Here is an 11978-nt window from a genome sequence, read left to right on the forward strand (position 1 = left end):
CAGACACCAGCCCACAGAAGGTATTGCAACAAGGTTCAGTGTTCAAAATAGGACTTTATTTACATTCATTCACAAAGCAAAATAAAAAAATGTTTCTCCATAATGCCTTTCAAAATAAGGGTTTTCTTCCAATTATGATAGTTGTCTCAAGAAGCTATACTGTGTGTGCTTTCCCACATTCTCTCAGTATCACATCATCTGAGCCACAGCCATTTCCTTTCACTGTGGTTCTACAAGGTATGTGCTGGAGCTACAACTCTTCGGAGCTTTGGTGTTCCCAGGGAAGAGAGTGAAACTACACCTGTGCTCAGAGACCCAGACTGTTGTACAAAATTTGTTTGGCTCAAGCCTCAGAGCAGGTTTTGACAAGCTGCACAACTTGCAGCTGCAAGGGTCCTTAACTTGGAGGAGACCTCCCCAGCCAAAGAGATGAGGAGGTCTTCACATGGTTCTTTCAGCCCTCTCCCCCTTTGTGCACAGTTGTAGGGGAATGGGTGTAACTGAGTACAGACTAAACCTTCATCTCCAACCGATGTCCCTTCCTACAGGGAGCATGAGGCAGGAGCACTGTCCCACAGAAGGACTGCAGCTGGGACACTGGGGTAGTTTTCCTCCCAAACTCCTGCCAGTGACTCCACAGAGAGGCAGCAGACATCTGAATCACTTTCTCTCACCTACTCGTGGCAACACCATAACTTAATGATGATGTCCTTGCATCATACCATCCCATCATTTCCCTCTAGAATTTCTTTTTTAGCATTTACACCCAGCATTTAATAAAACTATCACTCTAGCAAAGACAAGAACTAAGGGAGCTCTCAGATGTAAGATTTTACAGCTGTTATTTAAATACAGATTTTGCAGATTCATCAAAAAAGAAGTCATTCTTGCTTCTTCGAGAGCACCTTGGCCATCACAGCTGCAGCTCACAGCAAACACAACACAGAATAATAATATTTAGCAATGATGTTCACAGATTATTAAATGCTATAAATTATTCTGAAAATTTGGTTTGATCTCAGAACACACAGAATCCATCAGTTTTGTAAACTGTGCTGCTCTCAAAGTAGGTAAGAGAAAGCATTATATAATTTTGCTATAATAGTGCAGTTGAATTGAAATGTTAAACAACCATTCCTAAAATAGCTAATGATTTTAAAGCAATTCATACTTTCTTAAGAAAAAATTACTTGGTCCCCAAACCTGTACCCACAAGCTCATTACTATTCTTCAAAAAGTTGTTACAGATAGAACTGCAGCTAAAGGGATAATTCCTTTATATAAGGCATTGATACCTATCTATTGATTTAACTGTGAGCAGTGTAAAGCAAAATGGATCAAATGTATCCAATTTTCTGAAAGTCTCAGAAGGTAGGAGTGCAAAACAAAATTAGTGGTGTTATTTTGCTGTTTAGATCCTCTTTCTTAAGGTTTGATTAAGTGAGAAAATCTATGGGAAACTGCCTGTGAATGGCTTTCCTCATAAATAAACAAATACTAGTAGTTTCCTATCAATGATGTTTAAAACACATTGTCCTTATTTATACAGGAGCTTCCTCCCATATTCCTTCTCTAATGTTTCTGACTGTCTGGTGCCCCTACTGGCCCCACCACTGCCCTCATCACATTCAGTGCTCTTTGTGCTTACTAGAAAAATATGCAAGATACTCAGGGCTGGCTTTCCAATGCTGGAAGAGGTGGGCATACTCCCTCTTCTGTTCTCTTTGGAAGACCTGCTCTTTCTCCCCTCCTCAGAGAGAGAAGGGCCCTGGGCTGGTTGCTGGGCAATGAACAGCCTGCAAGGGTGAGGATCTCAGCCACCAGTCCCTCTCAGGGATGTATGGAGAGCCTGAGAGGGCACACCCAGTGACTCTGGGGCCAGCAAGGAGGGTGAGAAGGGAGACCGAGGTGGATCAGAAGAGGTGGCGAGAGTACCGAAAGGGCTGCATTTGCATCCAGTTTTACTTTGGATGTCAAATGCATCACAAAATCAGTTTGAAGAGCAGTACCAATTCAGGTAACTGATTTTTGTTTTGAGAGATACCTACCTTCTACTGACCATTTCAAGCTCTTCTCAGAGATAAGTAGCAGCTTTGAGTTTCACATATCCTTTAATCATTGAATACCATAAAATGTATTTCCAGCCACAGCATTCCTCTTTCTCATTTGTACATATCGCTTTCATTTTGTTCAAGTGCCATCTTATTGCATGAGAAAAGAGAAAAAGACACTGCCAGTTCACCCTCTCAACATCTCTTCCTATGTGTTCCTTGAATCCAGGCTGCTGTATCTTGTTTGTCTACTCTCCTACGTAAACAAGGGTAATCTTTCCTCATAGGGGAGTGTGCTGATGACTCCTCCACAGAACACAAAGGAGTCACGGTGAAGCACTTCTTTATCCACAACAGCTCCAATCTCATATGGTATCAAATGGTGTGAAGGAGCACGAAGCCAAGGTGGTTAGCTTGAAAAAGCCTGTGTGTAAATAACTCTGGCAGAGGGCCCAAAGGAAGGGGAGTCCTATTTGCCTGGTAATGATCAAATGGCTTTATTTCCTGAAGGAAAAATATTTTTCTGCTATCTTGAGATTTCCTTAAAAAAAAAAAAAGTGATTTTCTCCACATAAAGTATTTCCAGATGCAGAACTAACATACTGTGTGCATCAACAGCTTGATAATAACATGTCATCACTTGACCTTGGAAGAGGGTGAAAAATGAAAAAGGCAGAATTTTCTGAAATTATGCCCTTTCATGGGAATATTTTTTTAAAGCCCATGGATCCTGGGAAAATGTTTTTAAATAAAATTTGATAACTTTTACTCATTTTCATTTTTTTCATAGCTAATTGACTAGCTGAATAGGAAAATCTACAGTGCTGACTAGAAATTCAGGCAAGGGATTATGTGCAATTCTCATGTGAGATAAATAAAGCTTGTAAGTACTATAGCCAGGTTCTCTATGATCATCCCTTTTAACAAACAACCCAGTTAAGTTTTTGAAAGACTTTTAGGCATTTGGTAAAAATACTTTGCCTTGCTGACAAAGTGGAATATGTTACCAGGCACTGGTTATTTCTCCTTAAATATAAAGTATTAGCTCCTACAGACTTTGTATACTGTACTCAGTTCTCCCCCTCCCCCTGCCCCATTTTTTCTAGGAACAACTGAAGTAAGAGCCTGCCAAAGGCATGGCATGATTTAGCAACTTCTGAGTTATATATAACCTGAACTATTAAGTGACTTAATTTTCTAAAAGCTTGCCTATTTATATTCCCATTAGCCCTGATAGCCTTTCATTTAGCGTTCTTCTCAAATAGGCAACTCTTTTGCATCATCTTCCATTTCAAAGAAACCTCCAGTGCTTCATGCATAGAGAAGTTCATGTAAGGGCTGGAGAGAGCAGAGAGGTAGACCACTCATAACAGTGAGTAGTGATAACTTGAAAACAGAGTAAAAAAGACATCTCAAAATGGATGGGGGCACTTTGGATAAGAAAAATGGCATTAACTAAGTTGCAGCTACCTAGAATTTGACCATATTATCCTATCTCCTCTACTCCTCTGGCACATGTCATGGGAACCTTCCTAACCACATTGGTTGCCTTCCTGGTTTTGCATCTCTCGAATCTTCCCACAGGCAAGTGCCCCAAGCATCCTGCAAATACTTTCCTTCACAACTGATTGAGAGGGAAGTGTGCCACCTACTGAAGGACCTCAGCCACTTTCTATATGTCTTGGACTTAAGTTCTTTCCCATTTCTGAACTTTCCAGGCTTTCGCAGTACTGATTTGAATTAGAAATTAGTGTTTGGTTTATGGAAGTTTGTAAACTCAGGAACTGGAAGGTCGTGAATATGGACATGAGCAAATGTGATCCAGGCTGGTTCCATCTAATTCATGTGTAAGTGGCATAATTTGATAAATCTTCTGTCTGAAGGCAGGTGTGTTACTCCTACATCACCACTTTGTGCCAGAAGTGGGATAAATATCAAGAATTATCTCTAAAAATGTAAGAAAATATTAGATTTGTAGATAATCAGTAAAACACGTGGATGAGCTGGCAGTACTGATACACATGGTATTTGCAGTTTAGGTGTTAGTTAGGCATTTTTAACAAATGAGTGAACAGCTTCACTGCCAGGCAGTAGTTGCCTCTGACAGTGTGCTTTGTTCAGTTAATCATTGGTTGAACAAGCTCAAAGAAAACTTTACACAGCTGTTGTCATAACTTGTTGTTTGACACACCTAGAGAGTGTCCTTTGGTTACCTGTGTCTCACACCACTGAGCTATTCATGCACAGTAATGCATTATTTTGGCTACCAGTAAGGTTGAAACAGATGTCAGTGTTGTTTCAAGTGTTGCAATAGTGGATCATAAATAAATAATTTAGGAGGACCAAATTCTTTTATTAATACCTGTGAATCTGCTTGGCTGAAAAATTTGAGGTTCATCAGAGCCTTTCACTTTTGAGTCAGCAATTTAAATCCTGTTATGTACATTACAGTAGATGATCAAAACTTCTAAAATTGTGATTCACTGAAATTAACAGATAATATATGACTTAAAAGTATCTCACACTTCTGTATTGAGCTGATTTGTTCCTAAAAAATATTGTTCTCAATAATTCTCAGTAAGAATGTCATCAAAATTTCTGCTGGAATTTAAGAAATAAAATAATGTGGTTAGAATAAACATCTTAATGGATTAGCAGTTTGAGGATGTGTATACTAAAAGTTTGAAGTGTTTCTACCAGTTTTGTCAGTCTTAACCAGCTTGTCATACAGTACATTAAAATCTCTGTAATACCTGAAACTGTATCATTCAAGGTTTCAAATGTATAGGACATAGAAGGGAAATAAAATTCTTTGTCAGCAAGCACAAAACAGGGAGAAATCTAACTCTAGACTCACCATCATGTCTACACCTACTACCAGTAAGTAAAAGAAGTCCTGCACGTCATTGCAGACAGTCCTGCAAAACTATGAGGCCAGTGACCAATGAAAGCACCATTACCAGGAGTAACTCCGAAACAAAAGGGATAAATAGGTGTTACACCTGTATAGATCTAGGTGGCACACACCAAATACTCTTCTGCTCAGGCACAGTCTGAAAAATAATATGGTGCCATGCCCTCCTCCCATCAAGAAAATGATGAGGTCTAGCAGATTTAAAACAGGCAAAAAACCCCCTACTTAACTACTACTTAGCACAGCACATGGTTAAGGTGTAGACCTGAGACAGAAGAATGCTATGGGGTGCCAGACTATGAATGTATCGAAAACAAGATTCACCTCATTAGCTGTGAGACAGTCCATTAGTGCCTATTAAAACAAGCTCATGTATATGCAGATGCTTAGGGGTCAGTCTCCACTGACTGGCAGGAGGGGGTGTAGCATAGGAAAAAGGATAGGAGACAAAAAGACGAAATTCTTTCCCTAAGTGATGTAACTGACTGCACTTTGAGGACAACAGATTACATGAAGTTCTCATCTGGCTGCAGTAATAGCAGCTCTTATCTTCCTAATGATTTATGGTGGGTTGTTTTTTGGGGCTTTTTCCAGTCACAACTGGCCTCTCTGCAAATGTCTGACAACTTTTGGGCTTTTTAAATTATTTTCAGTTTCAAACATTATATGGAGAAGCATTCAATGAAAATTTCAGTTCATCCTTGAATTATTTTTCTTCTTCATGATGGAAGAGACATTGCAAAGCATGTTATATTTTCTGCTTTAAAAATAAAAATGCTTTAAAAGATCTCCAGCAAAATACTGATTTGTCATAATGTAATCAATTATAATAGGTAACATATCAATATAAACTGCATTTCCTGAATACCACAGGTTTATAAACATGAAACATCCAGGCAACAAACTTTGTATTACCTGAGTTTTTGAGCTTATAATATTTTTGAGCCATTGGCAGCCCAATTAGGTGTTCAGCATATGTCTTGCATATCAGAATCCATATACCATTCATTTGGAATTAAGAAATATGAGGGGGATGTGAGTCATTAATCATATTCAAGAAACAGGTTTCTGAAAAATTAATACATGACCAGTTGCCAGTAAGTAGCCATCTGCTACATATATGAAAAAAAGTATGTTCTAAAGCTACATATTTTAATGATAGTTTTCAGATGTAAAGATTGTAAACTGTAACAGAAACAATGTTTCTCTAATGGAACATCTAATATCACTTAAGACCCACTAAGGGCAGCACAATGATCCTGGTCAATGGGAGCTGGGTAAAGTTGCATAGTCAGTATAGTACAGACAAGTCTGAAGTCAAGCTGGTGTGTAAAGGCATAATTACTGTAAAGTGCAGGAATAAACCTAGTGATTTCAGTGATGTTCTCTTGGGCTTAAAAGTTAAACAAATGCTTAAGTGTTCTAGACTTTTACAATCCTGTGCCCTCCATCCTTACAGAGAGTCACATTTCTTGCACATGTCCAGGAGAAGATGTACAATTTGGCCCCATCTCTAGCTGACTATTAGTGTGCAAGTACAGGGTTTTCTTACTTTTTGAGACTTTGGGGTTTTCAAGTGGGTGAACACTATTAAATTCAAACAGGTTACATTTGTTGGATGCTGTTTGTTAACAATTTCAGTTGTAATCTCAGTATGAGTAATTACTGCTGGGGTGGGGAGAAAGGAGTCAAATTGTCTTCTTGGTCAATAAGGACACTGTCAGACTGTTTAAGAAGCATATTTACCCTAAAACTAAGAATGGAAATTGCCAGTGCAATTACAATGTTTCGGCAAGGAACTAGCATGATGAAGGCTGGGGAAAGTGTGTTGGTGGATACCAACATGTATAAAAAGAGATTCACTCCTGGGCTTACAGCATGGTCAGCAGTGTTCCTGGCTCAAGGTCTCTGGACTGTAGAAATTACTAAAAGAGCAAATTACAAATTCTGTGGCATCTTCACTTAAACCGTAATTATATTTCAACAATCCAGAAACTTTTGAAACTGCAGAAAAGTTGGCAGCACCTAACCCTGTGTGCTGAGAGCAATAGGCACTCACAGCCATATAATAAACTAAAAGCAACCGTCTCTGCTGCAGGTAGGTGTAAAGGTCTGTTAAATAATTTAGGTGAAATTATTTTCTTTCAAAAGATCAAAATTGCATCTTCAGTTTCTGAGCACAAACCAAAATATGGCTAAACACAGATGATGACTGTAGGCAACTGATGTTCTGAAGTGTAATTTAACTCTGATTTTGGTCAAAAGATACAATGTAAAAAATATTCTAGAAGCCAGATACAATAAAAAGTGGGAGATATTATGGGGGGAAAAAATCACTGAAACCAACCTAAGAGATCATCTTCAGTCCTCTTCAGTGCCGGTCATCCATTATCATCCCAACAGGACTTCAGAAGCTGATAGGTATTACCCATTTAGATGAATAAACCAAGATATTGCCTACATACTCTGTACTGTTCAAGATCCCACAGCTGAAGAAGAACATTTGTAGAATGCCTGACAAACTTGTAAGTACTGAGAAAACAGAAAGTTTCAAGTTTGGCTTCAGTGAAATGCTGTTAGTGCAATCATGAATAAAGTCTTCTGGTTAAAGAAATATTTGGGACCAACAAATCAGGTAGTTGATGAAATTAACTTGCCTAGAGTTTGGGATCTTTACTTGCACTGTCTTGGACCTACTACCTGACTTACAGTGCAGTACTCACAAGCTTTTTTATATCCCTTATCTGCCTCTCCAAGGCTACAGGAGACAGGACAGCAATGAGAAATGGTGTAGAACTAGATTTTTCCTCCATACCCTAGGTTCTGACAACAGAACAGGTTGGGGTGGAAATCTGAATCCAAACTTATTTAAAGATATTTAGGCTTTTTAATTAAGCTCTCTTTAATTCTCCATGGGACTCATAGAACACAGAAGACAACAAAGCTATAGCTATAGTAGTCAATGAACCAGGGCCCTTTCCTGATCCCTGAGGATTTGTATCTTTATTGTCTTGTATCTTTAATGCCTTCCCAAAATAGTGCAGCACCACACACACACTCCACCTAAGAGAATGAAAAGATGCCAGCCAGCAAGTTGAGGGCTGGCTGGCAATGTGCAGAGGGAAATGAAGTACATATTGGCAGGAAGTGAAAAAATAAAGTTATGCTGGATGGGAAGAGAAATACTGAGAAGGAAATTATCTCAATTCAGGAAGCTCTTAATAATGTGTTTAAAAATAAAGCATATGCTTCAGTATTTTCTTACCAATAGCCTGTGTGCCTCAAGTTAGGCACATATTTGAGCATCTTGCTGAGCTGGGACTCTGCAGTGAAGTTCCACAAGCTGCTTAAAGTGACATAAGTCCATGGTGTCACTGAGAGATGTGAACCTCCCCTTCCCAATGTCCCTAGCCCTGTTCCACCACCTCTCCTCTCCTGGCACTAGTACTTGTGGGAGCTGCACTGTCAGCAGCATCAGCAGTGCACTTGCAATGGGGGCTGGAGGACAGGAGCAGGTGGGGAGAGGCAAGACTTGCTTTTTCAGCACATGCAAGTGAGCTGGACACAAACTGAAGACGCCTGTCAAACGGCACTCTGTGTGTCCTCAGCCACTCAGATCCTCTTTTAGCAAAGCTAAACAGAGAATTCAAGTGGATCTTGGATGGCCTGCCTGGGCCTTCACAACCTTTTTCTGAATTAGTTAAATAGGCACCGTATCTCCATGCAGACATGTTGTAAGATACATATCCATCAACGTGACTTGAAAGAAATTTAAAAGTATTGATTTGCATTTGCAGAACAAACATTTCTAAAAATTGTGGTTTTTTTTTTTATACTGAAGAAGTAAGTGCCTGACAGATGGTTTGAGTGAGGAGTGGTGAGGCACTTAAACCAATTTCCCAGTGTTCTATCAGCTATTTACAGTTTCTGTTGCACACATTAAAAATGGAGAGCACTTCTCTTTCATAAACTGCAACTTTACCTTTCAATGTATAAGGAAAAAAATGTTCAGATGTCCCATACTGATACCACTGTATGATACTGTTTAAGTTATTGGTCTCCATCATTCAATGTACAGTGCAGATATAGACTAGTTCATTAGTCAGGATGAGACAATAAAATAACACTAACCATTTAAAAGCTATTAATCTGGATAGCACCATTAGCATAAGCAATATTTTATTATTACCAAATTAAATCCATTATAAGTATCTTGAGTGTCCAATCAGGTTAGTAATAAACTGACTAAAGCTATCTACCCAAATGTCTGTACTCCTTGATGAAATGCTTTTGGGATTGCTATGCATTAATCTGACTTTTAGTGGGCTGTACCATTATTTATACCTCTTACGAACTGACTTTTATAACATGTAGAACAGCTAAACATTTTAGAATACTTAGAATGTTTTCATAGGCTCTGTGATCAATATTTTTTCTCTCTCTCTTTAGGGGATAAAAGGCATTTTCACAGTTCCATCAGTTAGATAATCCCTGATCAATGTGAAACCTAACTATGTATTTTTTCCTTCAAATCTTTCAGGACTTATGTTAAAGAAAACAGGAATGTTTTCTTATGACAAAACAAAAAATACTTGAAAAAACCAGGATGCTAAATGGATATTCCAGATGACAAGACTAACATGTTCTCATTGTTCCCAGAGAGTTGGAGCCCTGCTAGCACTCACTGAGCATGGTTGTGCTAGTCTGTTGGGACACACTAGGATTGAGACTGCTCCTCAAAAAAACTTTAGTTATTTAGAAGTGAACAAATAAAGTCACAGATTCACTAAAGAGAATTTTAAGAACAGAGGTACGGGGTTTTAATTATTTGACAGAAATGTGTTAAATAGTTATCTTATCTTGCTAAGGACATGGGTACTATTTTTTGTCTGTTAATTTAAAATTATTTGTCTGACTATTTTAGAAGCCTGCTATTTCTTGTAAATGCTACATATGCTAAATATTGTGTATATGTAAATGTAATGCATGGTAAAATGTAGGAGTCAGTTAAAAGGGAACTCGAGGCTCCCCCAAAGACTTTGCCAGTGGAGGCTGTCTCTTTATTGCAGTTACTCTTGCTCTGGTATGTGACTGCTTCTAAAAAGATTATTCTCCTCAGCCTCCTGTATGAGCAAGAAAATACACCTCTTTTACAGATGGGAAGCTGAAGGTAAAAGATTATTACTTCACGTTGCACTGGCAGGCAAGAAAAACTGGAAAACCAGACCTCCCTGGTGGTTTCTGAGTCCTTTTTTGTAGAGTGGATACAATGTCCTCCCTTTTGGTGCATTTCCACCACACATTTTAGTGGCATTTGTATATAGGACAGGAAGAGGAATTAAGAACTTGATTCTATTTATCAGAAGTCAGATGTTAAGCAATTACTGTCATTGTCAGCAATTGCTTCCTATATATTATGAGATATATAGATATAAAAAATTATTTCCCAGCGCTCTTCCTCATGCAGCAGAGCTATGCTTTTACAGGGGCAAAGGTGGGATAAGCTGTTTGAATCCCACTAATGAGTGATTTTTACCACTGCCTTGAACTTTTCTAATGCCATTGGAAATGAATGTGGTAGGATCAGCATCAAGTTTAGCTGGTCCCTAATTTCAGTCCAATACCTTACTCCATTATATACGGGTAAGAATCCAGAACAAATACCCAAGTTCACAGGGTATCAGGAGTCCTCTGGGATAAACTAAGCTGTGGCACTGATGGGCAGGCATGAGAATGGGGCTCTGTTGCTTTCATTTTCCTGTTGCTTCCATTTTTCTGTTATCTGCCACATCTTGGTACTCAGCACAAGCTTTTTCTTGAGGCTGTTGTGATCTTCCCCTGAAGACAATATATGACTGGGTCCTTTCTGACAAGCTGACAGGGCAATAACTTTTATACATGAATCAGAGTAGTAGACAGTAAAGATACATGGGATGTGTTATTTGAAGGACATGAATAGTTTTTGTTATTTTTCAGCCTGAAACAACTTTGCTCTCCTGAATGCAAAAACATCCAAGAAAAGTAGAGTGAACATAGCTCAGTGTTATAAAGCTGACAATAAGATATGCCTAGTATTTTAAGCTGGCCTCTTATTCCTTTTTCCAAGGTTCACCCATAACAATCATTCTTCTGAAAGTCAGATTGTTTTGTGTGATTTTCCAACGTAGAATGGCTCAGTTGCTTAAAAGTCTTTGAAATTCAAGAAGGAAATAACCTAATGGAATCAGAAGCAAAACCTACTGAATTTAAAATCACAGGGCATCTCTCAGGCTCACTGTTTTTCCCTCATGCATGGGTAAATAAATTTAATTTGAGGATAGGAGATGTAGCTTTCTCCCACAAAATGAATAGATTAAACAGAAGTGAATTCTTTTCTGACAGTCCTTTGAGGAAACAGCTTTTGTTGGTTAAACTGAACGGGCTTGCATTCTGATCTTTTTTGGCTGTGTTTTCACTACAGTCAAATCAGTTTATGCATCCATAAAGACAGAGTCATGCCTACTTCATTTACTGTTCCTCTTTTAGTCTTCTTTTAAAGCAGAAGCATGTTCAGTGAGCAACTGAATTACATTATTTAAATATGTTTTATGATGTATGCAGCAAAGCTAAATATGTTCCCTGATTTCCTTCAGTGAGGTTTCTGTGAGGTTGAACAGGAACCCTGTAGCTGTGGCTCACAGTGTGGTCCTGCACCTCTTTCCCTCCCAAATGAAAGGGAGAAAGCTGAGGGGACAGTGGGACCACTAGCTTTCTCCTGATCTACCGCAGGCAGGGTCTTGACTCCTGTGACTTACTCTGAGGCTCACCCCAAGCCCAGACTCCCAGGGAAGAGGAGCTGCTCTGGGGGAAGCCAGGCTTCCAGCCAGGCATGCAGGACCACAGTTGAGGGAGTAGGAACCCAGGCAGGGGCAGACACAGCCAGCTGGACACAGGCCTGACCTGATGGTGAGGAAACATCTTTTGCAGGAGAATTTGCTGCAACCAGACCAGGGACCTTCTGGCTCATCTGAACA

The sequence above is a fragment of the Aphelocoma coerulescens genome, chromosome 3 (assembly GCF_041296385.1).
Source record: "Aphelocoma coerulescens isolate FSJ_1873_10779 chromosome 3, UR_Acoe_1.0, whole genome shotgun sequence".
Lineage (NCBI taxonomy): Eukaryota > Metazoa > Chordata > Aves > Passeriformes > Corvidae > Aphelocoma > Aphelocoma coerulescens.